The 15,982-nt window shown below is 39.4% G+C and overlaps 1 protein-coding gene across 1 annotated transcript in view; it reads right to left on the reverse strand.

Annotated features, from left to right (window-relative positions):
• FER (FER tyrosine kinase) overlaps positions 1-15,982 on the reverse strand; it is a 439,678-nt gene that overhangs the window by 9,538 nt on the left and 414,158 nt on the right. The window lies entirely within an intron of this gene.

Consider the following 15,982-nt stretch of genomic DNA (forward strand, 5'->3'; position numbering starts at 1 on the left):
GAAAAAATGTCATTGGAATCTTGATAGAGATTGCATTGAATCTATAGATGACTTTTTGTAGTTTTGACATTTTAATTATATTAATTTTTCTAATCCATGAACACAGGATGCCTTTACACTTATTTGATTTTTGTATGTTAATTTTGTGTCCTGGAACTTTACTAAATTTATTGATTAGTTCTAACAGTTTTGCGGTAGAGTTTTCAGGATTTTCTATATATGAAATCATGTCTCTGCAAATGGAGACAATTTTCTTCCTTCCTGTCCAATTTTGATGACTTTCTTTTTCTTGCCTGATTGTTCTGGCTTAGACTTCCAATATTATGTTGAGTAGGAGTGGTGAGAGTGGGCATTCTTGTCTTGTTCCTGATCTATAGAGAAAAAGCTTTTAGCTTTTCACCATTGAGTATGAGGTTAGCTGTGAGCTTGTCATATATGGCCTTATTAAGTTGAGGTAATTTCTTTGTATACCTAATTTGTAAGAGTTTTTATCATAAATCGATGTTGATTTTGTCAAATGCTTTTTCTGCATCTGTTGAGATGATCATATGATCTTTCATTCTTTCAATCATGTATCACATTGATTGATTTGTCAATGTTGAAACATCCTTGCATCCCAGGGAAAATCCCATTTGGTTATGGTGAATGACCCTTTTAATGTGCTGTTGATGTCAGTTTGCTAGTATTTTGAGAATTTTTGCGTCTGTATTCATCAGGGATATTTGTCTATGATTTTCTTTTCTGGTAGTATCCTTTTCAGGTTTTGGTATCAGGGTAATTTTGGCCTCATGAAATGAGTTTGGGAGTGTTTCCTCCTCTTTGATTTTTTGGGAAGAGTTTGAGAAGGATTGGCATTAATTATTCTTCAAATATTTGCTAAAATTCGCCAGTGAAGTCATCTGGTCCTGGGCAGTGAGTGAATCTGTGACTTAAATTCCCTGTCCTAGCTGGGCAGCAGGATGGGTCCCAGGGCCTGCATGGCTCATCTTGCCAAATCAGGCAAGACTGTGCACTGAATTTCCTGCCCAGGCAGGGCCACCAGTGTTGCTCTGCAGATGGGGAAAGCCAGGGGTGTGCTCTTTGTTCAAGTGCCACTATAAGCAGGGCTGTTGGGTGGGCTGTATAGTTTCCTGTGTGTTGTGGTTAGGTTCCCTGGGGGTGGGGGGTGGGGTGGAGAGGTGGGTCTGAAGGCCGTATTCAGCAATGGGCAAGGCTATGAATTAGTTTCCCTGGCAGGGCAGAATAAGAGAACGGATCTTAAGGCTGGAAAGGCTCTTTGTTTACAGTCTTAACTCAAGCCAACCCATGGCAAGAATGGTGCTTTGCTTTCCGGATAACCAGCTCTGCCTTCTATACTTCCTGCTCAAGCATTGCTGGGTTAAGCAGCTTTCAGGTGTTCTAGCCAGGCTTTTTAGTCAGATGAGGCCAGGAGCTACACTCAGAAGTGGGCTGGGCTATGAGTTATGTCTCATGCCTGGGAGGGTCAGGAGGACCAGCTCTAAGAAGCTTTCCAGGTACTTCTGGTCAGGCTTTCTGGTTGGGAGGGGCTGGGAGCTCCACTGAGATATGAGCTAGTCTATGGATTAGCTCCCCTGCCTGTGCGAAGCAGGAGAAACCTCCAAGCCTGGTAAGGCTCTTTGTTTGTGGTCTTAAGCCGACCCAATCCCCATGGACCCAGGTTGAATGGTGTCACTGGTTTTGCTCTGTGGATGATCAACTCTGCTTGCTATACTTTATAGCATTGCTGGGCTTTGCAGCTTCCAAGTATTCTCAATCACATTTTCTGATGGAAAGAGGCCCGGAGTTATACTCGGTAGTGGGTCTGGCTATGAATTAGTTTTCCTGACTGGGAAGGTGGGGGGGGGTCAGCTCCGAGGAGCCTCTCATGTGTTCCCAATCTAGCTTTCTGGTCCGGAGGGGCCAGGCGCTACACCCAGCAGTGGGTGGAGCTATGGATTAGCTCCCCTGCCTATGTAAAGCAGGGGAACCCTCCAAGCCTGGTAAGGCTCTTTCTTTGTGGTCTTTATTCAAGCTGACCTATTCCCCAAGTTCTCTGGCCAAACAGTACCACAGGTTTCGCTCTGCGGATGATCAGCTCTGCCCAGGATAATTCCCTGCTCTAGCATTGCTGGACTAAGCGGCTTCCAGGTGTTCCCAGTATGGCATTCTGGTTGGGAGGGGTGAGGGAGTGGCATTCAGCAGTGGGCTCGGGGCTATGAATTAGGTCTCCTGTCTGGGAGACTGCAGCAACTTTCCAGGTGCTCTGGCCAGGCATTCTGGTCAGGCCGGGCTGGGAGCTACACTCAGCAAAAGGCAAGGCTGTCACTCAGCTCTCGCCTCCCTTGGCAGGGGCAGATCAGACACCAGGGCCAGCAGGGCTCTTCATCTGAGGACCTGAATCAGGCAGACCTGCACCCTCTTAAATTCCCTGGTCAGACCCTGGATGAACAAAGATGCCAATTTGGTATTACTACTCAGTCTGCTAAGGTCAGAGTGCTGGTTGTTGCAAGTCTATCCCATTTTCTGATTCCCAGTGGTCAAGATCTGCAGGTTCTCCCTGTGGATGAGACTGGAGTCGGGGGGAGGGTTCCAAAAAAACGACCCACTGTGCTGGGGGAGCTAGATGTCCACCCTAGACTCTCTTTTCCTGCTGGAGGAACCAGAGGCTCAGGGGGGACCTCTCTGCATGGTGCTGTCCTGGCCTGGGGGAGGAGCAACAGTCAAGTATAGGCACTTCTCTTACCCATCGGATGCGGTCTTTGTCTCTGAGGCATGAGAGCTTCAGCCTCACTTTCATATTGTAGGATTCTCTTAGTTGTGTCTTCTTGTGAGGAGTGAAGTCAGAAATGATCTATGTCACCATATTGGTGACATCACTCCTTCCATCTAAAGTCTTGTATTGGGCTTTTTCTCACTTAGCATACCACATTTGCAAACAGGTTCTTTTGTGATCTTTTGCTTCGTTTCTATTGGAAAAATATCTAGAAGTGAATTTTCTGGGTCGTATTATCAGTATGTGTTTAAATTTAGAGGAAAAGACCAAAATGTTTTCTATGCCATTTTGCACCCCTGCCGGCAATATATGACACTTCCAGATGTTCAGCGTCCTTGCCAGGGGTGGTAGTGTTTCAGTTTCACCTTTCTGCTGGCTCTGCAGTAGCATGCCTTTAAGGTTTTAATTTTTATTTCCTTGATGACAACATTGAGCATCTTCTTATGAGTTTATTGGTTATTTGTGATTTTTCTTTGGTAAAATGTTCAAATTTTTAATTTTCTCCCAGTCTATCACTTGTCTTTTCATTTTATTATCTTTCAAAGAGCAAAATTTTCTAATTTTGAGATAGTCCAATTTATCTTTTTTTTTCTTTCATGGTTTGTGCTTTTTGTATTCTATTGAAAAATTCTTTAACTTAAGGTCACAATAATTTTCTCCTGTGTTTTCTTTTAGGATTTTTATAATTTTACTCTTCATGTATAGGTCTGTGATCCATTTAGAGTTAATTTTTATGTGGTGAGAGGTAATGACAAAGGTTCACTTTTTTGCATATTTGATATTCTGGCAACATTTGTCAAAAGTCAGTTCATCATATATACTGTATGTGGGTCTATTTTGAAATTACAGTTTGATTCCATTGATTTATAGGTCTGTCTTTATGCAAATACCATACTGTTTTACTGTAGCTTTATATAGTAAATTAGGTAGTGTAAGTCTCCTACCTCCCTCTCTTTCTCTCTCTCTCCCTCCAAAATTCTTGGCTATTCTAGGTCCATTGCTTTTACTCATAAATTATAGAATCAACTCAGCACTATTTAAAAGTGTCCTGCTTTAATTTCGATTGGAATTATATCAAATCTGGGGAGATCATCTGGGGAGAATTGATATTTTAATATTGCTCATTCAATCCATGAGAATGATGTTTCTCCCCATTAATTTGTCAACAATAACTTGTATTTTTTAGTGTGCAGTTCTTACATGATTTTATTAAATTTATCCCTCATATTTCATGTTTTTTTGATACTATTATAGATGATTTTGTGAGATTTCAGTTTTTTTTTTTAAAGATGTACTTATTTTAGAGAGAGAGAGCTAATGTGCGAGTGAGTGAGCACAAGCACAAGTGGGAGGGGCAGAGGGAGAGGGAGAGAGAGTCTCAAGCAGACTCCATGCTGAGCATGGAGCCTGATGCAGGGCTCGATCTCCTGACCCCAAGATCACGACCTGAGCCAACACCAAGAGTTGAGCAAATGACTGGGCCACCAGGTGCCCCGAGATTTCAGTTTTTAATTGTTTGTTGTTAGAATATAGAACTAGATTGATTTTGTATGTTGGCCTTTTATCCTATGACCTTGTTAAACTCACTTCAGTTAATTAACTTCTCTAGTTTCTCAGGTATTATACATGCAGGGTCACGTTAATGCAAATAAGGATGATATTATTTTGTTCTCGGATATTACTTTTAATTCTTTTTCTTGCATTCTTGTACTGGCTATGGCTTCCAGTATAGTAGTGAATAAAAATGGTGAGAGTGGATATCCTTGACTCACTCCCAATCTTAGGGGCAGAAACACTCATTTTTTAAATCATTAAATGTGATAGTTGCAGATTTGTCATAGATGACCTTTATCAGTTGAGGATATTCCCTTCTTATCCTAGTGTGTTGAGAATTTTTATCATCAGGAGATAGTGAATTTGTTAAATATCTTTCTGCATCCAATGAAATGAGCATATGGATTTTCCTTTTTGCTTTCATTTGTTTCATTACTTTTTTTTTTTTTTTTTTGACTGTAGTCCTGGGATAAAACCCATTTATTCAGAATTTATTATCCTTTTTACATACTGGTGGATTCGATTTGCTAATATCTTGTTGAGTTTTTGTATCTATGTTCCTGACTATTTCTTCTTGAACTGAGCTTTCATACTTTTTTGTCTTTCAAGGAATTTGTTGAATTTAAATAAGTTGGTAATTATTAATAATATTTCCTTATTATTCTTGTAATGTGTACAGAGTCAGTGGGGTTGTACCCCTTTCTCATTTCCTCTAGTGGTCATCTGTATCTTCTTTTTTTCCCTTAATCAATCTGGTAGACCTTTGTTGATTTTATTAATCTTTTTAAGAAATTAGTATTTAGTTTCATTAGTTTTTCTCTTTTGTTTACCTGTTAATCTGTTTTATTGAGTTCTGTTCTTTATTATTTCTTTCTATCACTTTATTTTGGGTTTAATTTGCTTTTCTTTTTCCAACTTTAGATCATTAATCTGAAACCTTTCTTTTTCAGTAAAAGCTTTGAATGCTATAAATTTCCCTCTAAGCATTGCTTTAGGTCCATACCAGAAAATGTATTGTTTTGTTTTTCCAATTTCATTGAGTTTAGGGATGGGGTTTTCTCATCATTCCTGTCCCCACCCCAATGACAGACCTCCTACTCAGTGTAGGTGCTAGGGCATATAGGGGTTTCCTGCCTCAGAGACAGACAGCTTTTGTTTCTTGCTATAGAAATGTTTAATAACTAGGGCATGGGCAGGTTTCTTGTTTGTCCTTGAGCAGCTGCCAGTCGGGACCATGTCCTGATGAGCCAAGATCGAAGATTGACTTCTCTAGTACAATTGCTCCACTCTCAAATCTTGGCAGTTTTTTCATGTCTGTGTCACTCCCTCAGGTTTCCCGTCTTCATGAACGTGTGGTAGATACACGTGGAAGAGATGGCAAGTGGGCGCAGATGCAGCTAGTGATTGGGACTCCCAAGACTGTCACAATATTTCACACTTTGCCTTTAATGATTTGTTATCATTTTAGTTGTTTTTCTATTTAACGGCTTTTATAATGGCTCTCCCTTCTTTCTGTGCTCTGCCAAAGGTGAAACAGTTTGTGTGTCCCTTGTCTCCTCAAAGGACCTGTTACTCTTTGCAGTTACCTCACTTGGTTATCTTGTGACATCAGCTCTCTGATGGTCGAAAAAAATTAATGATTTTGTAGATTATTCGTTTTTTTTCTCATTATTTAGGGTGGGAGTGACATTTTCATGTGGCTTTCTACATCATAAGCAGAAGTAGAAGCCTCTAAAATTTTATTTTTGAGATTCATTCTTATTGATGCTAGAAGATGCAGTCTCCTTTTGATGAACATTTCAGGTTTTTTTTTTTTCCCTGTCATAAGTAATGCTATTACAAACTTTATTTTAAATGTCTCCTGGTATACCTTTGAGAGAGAGACTGAGCACAAGCAGGGGAACAGTCAGAAGGAGAGGGAGAGTGACAAGAAGACTCCCCGCTGAGTGTGGAGCCCAATGTGGGGCTTGATCTCAGGACCCTGAGATCATGACCTGAGCCAAAGTCAGACACTTAACAGACTGAGCCACCTAGGTGCCCCATATATTGAAGTTTTTAATCCACTTTGAATTTGGTTTTTGAGTATATAGAATGTAAAGTAAGGGTTTAATAAGATTTTTTCCCCTCATGGATAACCTGATGTCCCTGCACAATATAATGAGTAGTCTGTTTTCTCCCCCACTGATCTGCATTACCACCTTTGCAATGTATCAACTATTTGCATTTGAGTTTAATTCGAGTCTTTCTATTCTGGTTTATTTTTCTATTTGTTTCTCTGTGATAATACCATACTATAGCTTTATGAAAAGTCTTGTAAAATAGGGCAAATCTCCATCTTTTGTACATCTTGATTTTTCTTTAGGAATGTCTTGGTTATTCTTGACCCTTTGTTCTTAAAATTTAGAATTATCTTGTTAATTTATAAAAGGATGTTTACTGAACATGAATAATTAAAATTTTTTGTAAATAAGTTAGAAAGAATTGATATTTTTACAATACTGAGTATTCCTTGCCATGAAAAGATATAACTCTCCATTTATTTGATGGTCTTCTTTAATGTTTTGAACTATTAGGGGGCTAATGTCCATAGAGGGCTAGCACATTCCTCATTAGTTCATTCCTGGGTATTTTACAGTTTTTGTTGCTATTGAAATAACATTTTAAAAATATTCTCTTATCTTTTGACTGATGAACAATGTAATAATTTTTTTGATGTTGATCTTATCTCTAGAAATTTAGCTAGATTCTCTTACAATAATTTGTTAGTATTTGGGGGTTTGAAATGTAAACAATCATATCATCTATGAATAATAACAATTATTTTCTTTTCAAATATGACACCCTATGTTTCTTTTTCTTTGCTTTCTGTACTAGTTAGGGTCTCCAGTACAAGGCTAAGCAGAAATGATGATAGATGTTGCCTTATTTTGTCTCTAATTTTAAAGGAAATACTTTTAATGTTTCACCAATGTTTACTGTGGGTTTGTGTTTTGTTTTGTTTTTTTTTTTTTGGTAGATTCCTTTATTTTAAAGAAGTTGCATTTTCTCTCCAGTTTACTAAGAGCTTTTGACTGCCTGGCAGAATTTTATATGTTTTTTCGTATTTTCTCTGTTAATCTGATAATTTACATTAATAGATCTTATAAAATTAAACCACTTTCATTTTTAGAATAAATCTAATTCAAAATTGGTATCTCACATATTTTATTCATTGCTAGGGTAAGTTTGCCTTTACTTTGGAGGAGGTTCATTCATATTCATGGTGAAGACTGGCATGTAATTTTCTTGTACTTTTCTTGCTCTTTGTTTTCAAACTTATATTAGTTCATTAAGTAGATTGGAGAGTCTTCTTTTTTTTTCCTTCTCTCTGGAAGAATTTGTAAGAGGAAATTATCCGTTTCTTGAAAGCTTGTTGGATCACATCTAAAACTTGTACCTCTAGGCTTGCTATTGTCTTTGTGAGAAGATTATTTTCTTACATATTCATTTTTTAAACTTTTTACTTTGAAATAATGATAGATTTACAAGAGGTTTCACAGAAATGGGTGGGGAAATCCTGTGTGTGTTTCCACTAGCCCCCCACAAGATATTGACATTGGTACAAGCTATAGGGTTTGTTCAGATTTCACCAAATTATCTAAGCACTCATTCATGTGTTTGTGTGTGTGTGTAGCTCTCTGCAGTTTTATCATGAGTGAGGCTTTTGTAACTGCCACTATAATTATGACAGTGAACAATACCATCCCCACAAGAATCCCTTCTGTAACTCAATAGCCACACCTATCCTTTCTCTCTTTCCCTACCTCCTGGCATCAGAATCTGTTCTCCATCTCTGTTATGTTATTTATTGAATGTTACACAAATGAAATCATGCAGTACGTATCCCTTTGAGATTGGCTTTCTACACTCGGCATAATTTTCTTGGGGTTCATTCAAGTTGTGTGTATCAATAATTCACTTTTTAATGCTGAGTAGTGCTTCATGGTATGGATACACCGTGGTTTCCTAAACAGTTCACTAACTGAAGAACATTTGAGTAGTTTCCAGTATTTGGCTATTCAGAAAAAGGCTGTTATCAAATTAAGTGCACATGGTTAAAATTTATTTTGAATGTTTCTGTGATCTTGAAGGTTTAAAGAAAATTGTTTTTATTAAAGATAATAGTGTATCTTACTAACATACTTCTAACATCTCTCTCTAAAGCCTGGGAAATTCATCCCTGAATAGCCTTATAGTGATTTGAACCATGTTAAAGGGTATTGTTATTAAATTCCTCCAGCCTTGTTTAAGTACTGAAAAATAAGCCACTATGAACATTTGCATACAAGTTTCTGCATGAAATAACTCTTCATTCACAGGGTTAAATGCCATGGGAAGATTTTAAACTACTAATTTCTTTATTATAAAACTATTTTGAATATTTCTTCTTGAGTTAGCTTTTTTGGCAGGTTATGTTTTTTCTAGGAATTTGTCAATTTTGTTTAATTTTGTTTTCAAATTTATTAGCAAAAAGTTCATAGTATTCACTTATTTCCTTTATAGTCCCTTCTGTTTCAATGGTTATTTATATCTACTTTTTAATTCCTAAGATGTTTATTCTTTTTTCTTGGTCGCCCATTGTTTTTTGTTGTTGTTGTTTGTTTTTTGAAAATTTGTCCAGTTAAAGTCTTCCACTGCTCCTGGAGGGAAGTTCAGACAAGCCATATAACTCAGGGTTTTTCAACATGGCACTATTGACATTTTAGGGCAGGTAGTTCTTGAATGTGGGGCATGTCCAGTGCACTGTAGGATGGATAGCAGCCACCTGGCCTTTACCTGATGGATGCCCATAGCACCTACCAGTTGTAACAACTACAAATGTCTGCAAACATTGTTAAATGTCTCCTGGAGGACAAAATTGCTTCCAGTTGAGAACAGCAGCCGTGACTTTTATGTTCAATCTTAGAAAACAAAGTTCTAGAATCACATTTTTTTAAACATTTAAGTTGAATGCCTAGCTCATGAATTTTCCACCCTTTTCATAATACAAAGTACTTCCCTTTTATTTTTGTTTGTTTTAGTTGTCAGGGAATTCAGTGAAATTTATTGCCTAATTGCTCTAATTAATGAATATCATATTTGGTTTCCTTTCTCTGCTCTTTATAATTGTTTTTATTTATATATATTTTTTCTTTTACCTTATGTTTGATCTTATAGATGACTTCTGGCCTTCCCACAATAGTATTGAGGAATACATATTTACAATACACCAATGATTATATACATGGGTCACCTGTTTTGGGGTAAAAAAATGTGAGGTAATACGGATATAGTACTCATTTCAAACAATGAGAAGAAGGAGGGAGAAGAGGAGAAAGAATGGGAGGGAACAATAAACTGAAGAAGGAGGGATGATACTGTAAGTCTGCTGGTCTCCCATTTGTAAGTTTCTATATGCATCAGAGCTACACAGAAGAGAGGATAGATTTAGTTTGAGCCAAAAAAAAAAAAAAAAAATTTAGTAGTTAACCTGGTGAGGCAGATGGCTGCTGGTCTCCTTACTTGATGGAGATGAAAAGTAATAGTTCAACCATCACAGATGAGGTGTTCCCATCTCTGAATGGTATTCCATGGAAGACTAATGAAGTGTGCAGAGTCTGGGTTTGGGGGCTGGCTGTGACAGGGGCTTCCCTGCTCAAGTCTGTAAGACTGTGAGGCTGATGGGACACCACTGAGCAAATCTTCCCACTACCTACTCATTCCCTTTCATAAGGCATCATAAGTGTGTTCCTTTGAGTCCCACTGTGCTAGGATACTATGTCATAATAATTCCTTGGCATTTGGCAAGGAGACAAGAGAAGACTTGCAAGCAGAGGGAAGGTCTTCGGGGTATCTGGGAAAATTAGCTTAGGATGAAAACCCAATAGGCTTATTCACTGGCTTTTATCCAGGTCTAGAAGGAAACATTTGGGCTATGTGCATGCGTGTTTTGCAGGAAAGGGAAAGACCTTTCTGAATATAGAATAAGACCAAACCCTACTCAAAGGTGGGAGGTGGAGGTCAGAAGAGAGTAGCTTCTAAGGTAGTCAGTTCCCTGGCTCTCTGTGACATTTATTTTTCTATTAATTCTTGGCATTTATATTACTGTGATAGATCAATTAGCCTCTCACAATGTTCTAGTCCATTGACCTTATCATTTAACTATCTTATGGTGCTACTGTCACCATGGGAAGACTGCAAAAGAAACATTTATAATTTTGAATTACCTAGGTCCAGAGCTGGGGAAACATTCAAATGCTTAGTTTGGATAATTAGCAGCCCACTAGATGATGAAACCTTGAGGGAGTTTTCCTTTTTCTCATCACTCTTGAATTCTGACAGCTACACCATAAGAAGCAAAGGAACAGAACCCATCCTAAATTGTGCTGTTGTTCAGGGATTCCAAAATGACTCTGAGAAGACTCGGAAGATCACAGAATCTCAAAGTTGGAAGGGGCCTTACATTACAGATGGTTGTGTCAGTCAGGATCCTTGGCTGCAGGCAACAGACCTGGACTATGGATAATGTGGGCAGAAAGGAATTAGCTGGAAGAACATCGGAAAGCTCCAAGGTCAATGGGAGGCTGTAGAACAAGGCTTAGGAATGCAGAGAAACCAAGGGTGCTCTGCAGGGCCAGGAAGCTGGGGTTACAGCAATACTTTGCTAGGAGAAATACCCTCTAGCTGTTCCTTCTGTCCTTCAAGACTCAGTCCTGGGAGAAAGGACCTAATTGGCTAAATATGGATCCTTTGGCTTCTGCAGTGGGAGGGTCCCATCAGGATCACACCAAATACTGAAGAGGAAATTACCCTGTTGGAAATCAGAATGCTTTTAGGAAGGAAGAGTGGCTGATGGGAAGGGGGGAGGGGAGAAGAGGTGGGAGGTGGGGGGAAGAAAAGAAAAAGTTGAATACTAGGTAATTCTTTAGTCCAACCTCATTTTACAGGTGAGGGAACTGTGGCTTGAAGAGTGAAATGGCTTGTTCAAGTTTACAAATGAGTGAGAGTCCAACAAGGGATGACAACCTGGTTTCCTAGCTCCCAGCTTGGTGCTTGTATCAACAGCAGATGCCTTTGGAGGCAGTGCCAATAGCCTCCCTCAGCTGTACTCACAAGAGTTTGGCCTAAGTGTGCTGGTCAGTCCAGTTGTATCAGATTTGAAGAGTTTAAAAAAACACTTCATTTGGACTCAGCTTTTAATTGAAGGAGCAACCATTGACACTTTTAACAGAAATGAGCTCTTACATTCATGTTTTTTTATAAGCCACATCATCACTGTCTGCCTGAAGAAATCATAAGCTAGAGAAGGATGGACAGTGAAGTGTGGTACTTGAAATAACATGAGAACTCCAGAGAATTTTACAGATGCCATTCATTCCCCACTGGGGAATGGGATTTCAGTCAGATGGCCAGCCTTCCTTGGTGATGGATGCAGCTGGTCTTAATTAATTGAAGCCAGGAAAAGCACAGGTTGTCAAGGATGCTGTGTCAGAAATCAAACCCGCTGGAGATGGGGATGCAGTCCCAGACTGACAATTAAGAGCTGCCGTGAACAGGAATTCACCAAGGGCCCAGAAACGCAGAGCTCTGGTCAGAGTGCAGGGAGGTAGAAAAGATCTGGGTAGATGGGATTCGCCAGTCCCCAGAAGCTTGGGGGCTGTCCCACAAACCATAAACACATGTGATTTGGAGAGGGGGCAGTTGACTGTTCTAATCCAAGATCAGGGAGGAGGAAAAGACTTGGTTTAATGCGGGGAAACCTGTATAAATAACAGCTTGCTGTTTTAGAAGGATTATCGATTTGCTGACTGAAGGGTAAACAGAAGTCCAGCGTCTTGGCTCGGTGACCAGCTCAGCCCTGCGCACCAGCCAGCCAAAGGCGCACGCCTACAACTGCGTGTTTCAGCCGCTTCCAGCTTCTCTTTCTAAACAGCCCTCTCCGCCACCTTTCTCCCCTAAATCCTTTTGTTATGTCTAAACAAATCCTGTTATGAAACAACAACAACAAAAAACCTGGCAAACAGCCAGTCCACACAGAGAAATGGGACTTGAATTACATTTCGGTTTTGATTTCCAAACAGAGGGAGCAGTGATTGGACTCTAAGCAACACACACCCATTATCATCAGAACTCATAAGCTTAATTACAGAGAAACTGAAAGCTAATAATTTTTTATGCACAGTTACATCCCTAGGAGGCCAGTTACCATGGAAATCTCTCCTTCCTTTTCTTCTACTTAGAGCGTATTTATATGGAAAAGTGAAATATAAACACGATGGAAAGATTAAACAAGACATGGCACAGTTTGCTACAAATACTTTACATTTATTATAAGAATACAGTAAAAAGAAAGGTTCTGCAGACCTATGAGTGGTAATTGGTCTATTGGAAAAGAAAAAGGCTATTCAAAAATGATCTAAGTTTACAAAAATGATGAAATAATGTTTTAAAAAATCAGAAAACAACTGAAAAACATTCTACAATGTTAGCCAGAGTTGAAAGTGTATTTCCTCTGAATGTAAAAACTAACAAATAAATAAGTGTTAAATACAGATCGGAGTTAAAAGTGGTCAAAGACAGACAACTAACTGTTTTATATAGTTAGCTGTCATTCATTGTCAGACTTGTTTACAAAGCCAGATAAACTCACGAAAGGCCTTGTGTGTATGTTTTACACTCAAATTTTTTTTTATAAGAAGCACCCTATTTCCAGTGTTTCTTTTATCCACTTCACAAATAAATTATTTTAGAACAGCAACAAAAAAGATTAAAGGTGCTTTAACCTGATAATATTGGCACTAGAGTGAAACTTGGTAAACCACAGGAGTGTTTTGCTCAAAGTGATGCTTACAGATGGAACATCTATACCTTGGCGGGCTGAGAGCAGGCCCCACTCGTATCCCATCATCTCAAAATCATCTTCTATCAAAGGGAAGAGGAAACAACCCAGAAAATTGCATTTCTGCAACCACGCACTGTGGACCCGTGCCAGGAAAACGGCAGTGTCCAAATCCAGTGGGCTACCCCCAGTCAAATGGCCTGGGCACCATTTGTACAGTTCATCTTTGCTTTCAATTTGCTTGGGTTCCTGAAGAAGTCAGGGCTGTTCCTGGGACTTTGACAGTTTAATTTTATTCTCCTGCGTTTATCTGGCTTTTCCTAACCCTATCTGGTTGTATGGCTATGACTTCAGAGAATTCCAACCTTCCAGGGTACTCACCAAGAACCCACCAAGAAAACACACACAAAGAAAGCCATAACATAAAGTCAGAATTCACACCCCCACCAACCCCCATTAGACTCATGTTGCTTCATTAGGCCGTCTAATGTATTTAAACATAAATATAAAATCTGAAAATGTCTGACTAACAAAGCTGTTTCAGTGAGAAATCTCCATACTCTCTGAAGGAAAATGCTGAAACAGGCCATGAAAAGTGTGTGTTCCTGGCACACACTGAGAGTCTGATTAGGTCACAGGATGGTCCTGGGGAACTGACGTTTCATATGGTGCAGTGGTGTTCATCAAGTGAAAGGGAGTTTCCTATCTTTGGCCACTTTGGTCACAAATGGAAATAACCAAGACCCTTCCCTACCAGCTCCCCTTTATCTGTGAATTTGATTTGATGCTCGGGGTTGGATTTAGAATTGTAGGGTTATAAAATACACTTGCTATGGGGAACCAGGTGAACTTCATGGAACTAATCTCTTTGACTCTAAAGCCAAAACAGTAAATCCCACTAAAACATGCATATTTTCTGTACATTGCAAGAAAGGCCTAGCACCTGAGGAAGAATTATAGTAAATAAGTTCACTTCTGTTGGAAATGGTCTTTTGCTTGAAGCTGAAGCAAAGCGATTCAGACTAGCAGGGGATGGGCCTTCAAAGCATCCCATAGTTAAACTAGAAGAGGTCTGCTGTACTTTGGGTTAGGAGAAAACATTCACAGTCCTATTAACCATGGTTCTGGGCACCATGCCCTTTGCATTCCCTTACAGCAGTCTGGCATTTCTTAAGAGCAGGCAGGCAAGTTTATTTCTACCTATCAAGTTATTTGTGAAAGGAAAATTCCTATAGAATAGGGTGTTTTGCTTTTTAATTTTTTCCCCTTCTGTGTTTAATGAACAAAGGCATGGATTGGCGAGCTGGCAAAGACTGCAAGGATGGTCCTTTGCCTGGGATCTCGGTAATAACAGATTCCAGATCTCCTTTCAGACCCTAAAGTTTTGAATGTAGGGCACTTAGAAATTTGAGCCCCCATTTGGGGGGGGTGGGTTTAATCTTCATAAAGATTGTTCAGGCAACTCAAAAGACCCCAAGGTTGTATAATTTGACAAATGCTGTATGAAGAAAATATTAATAATGAGAGTTTGGACTCCTCTACTTCATTTTTCATACTCAAATTTTTGCTGCTCCAATGTGGGAATTGGGATTTCTTTTTTATGGTCATCTTACACTTACTCTGTGTTGCTCAGAGCATTGACATTTCCCATTGATATGTGTCCTATGCTTTCAAAATAAGGTATTCCCTCCTGGGACCAGATGGATTGCCTAGATGGGTGTGGTTTTTGCGAGGTTGTTTTAACTGAGCACATAAGGGTGAAGTGGTGTTTCTGTTGTCTGATGACCAAAGTCTGGCTTCTTAGTATGTCATTTTAGAATCTGCTTTGGATAGCATCTACAGTGTGTTTATTCTGATATTAAAGATGTTCTTAGCAAATAGAAGAAGGGTGTGATGTTTGGCTTTTTAGGAAGGGTACTGCTTTGGGGGGAGTGTAGAGTAGAGCTGAGGTTTTAACAACGTGGTGCTGTTGGGTCTGTGTATCTAGGCAGGTTGGCTTATTCTGAACTTGTCTTCGTGTTTGCTACCCTCTTTTCTGAATCTGTGGAGAAAGTCTTTAACATTGCACAGTTAAAAATAATTTTAGACATTTACTGATAGGGAATGTGCAGGAAACACCACAAAATATTGGCATGGAAGAGAGGAATGGTAAAACTGAGTTATGTCCAGGGGTTTAAGATAAAGTAGTCATTGCTAGTGTTTTGACATTTCTTTGGAGGTAGGTAGGTCACCTAATGAACTTACTTGGCCAAGTCGCAGCCTGCTTTCCCGGACACGCCTGCTCACAGTGGCCTTTGTGTCCTAGGAAAAATCTCCCAAGAGCCTCTATTGATAGTGTCACTCATCAAAGACATCTGCCACCTAATTGTCCTGTCTCTAGTGCAAGGACGGTAACAAAGCTGTATTCTAAGCTGCATGTACCACGGGCTGCTCCCAGAGGCCCCGTGCCCTTGGCCTCAGTAAATGGATTTCTGGGAGTTCCCTACAAGGCAGGGCCTCCTGAGCACCTGAGGAGAAACTCTTTGGTCTAGGGCCGTTAGGACGCTACCAGATAAAAGCTGATGATAAAGGCTTTTCTGTTTTGTTAGAGTAAGGATTAAGTAGCTGCATATGAGAAAAGGAAATACCAACTGGAAGTTAAAAAAACAAAAACAAGAAACAAAAACTAAACAGAAAAAGTAGCACCCCACACCATTCCCTGTCCCTGAGTGGTAGTTCAGGAAAAGCTTCCTGAATGACTAAAACAGAGAGAAAACACACAATAAAATTCTGCTACCAGGGTCCTTACTATCACTTTG

This window comes from Phoca vitulina, unplaced genomic scaffold (genome assembly GCF_004348235.1).
Source record: "Phoca vitulina isolate PV1807 unplaced genomic scaffold, GSC_HSeal_1.0 scaffold6, whole genome shotgun sequence".
NCBI classification, from domain to species: domain Eukaryota; kingdom Metazoa; phylum Chordata; class Mammalia; order Carnivora; family Phocidae; genus Phoca; species Phoca vitulina.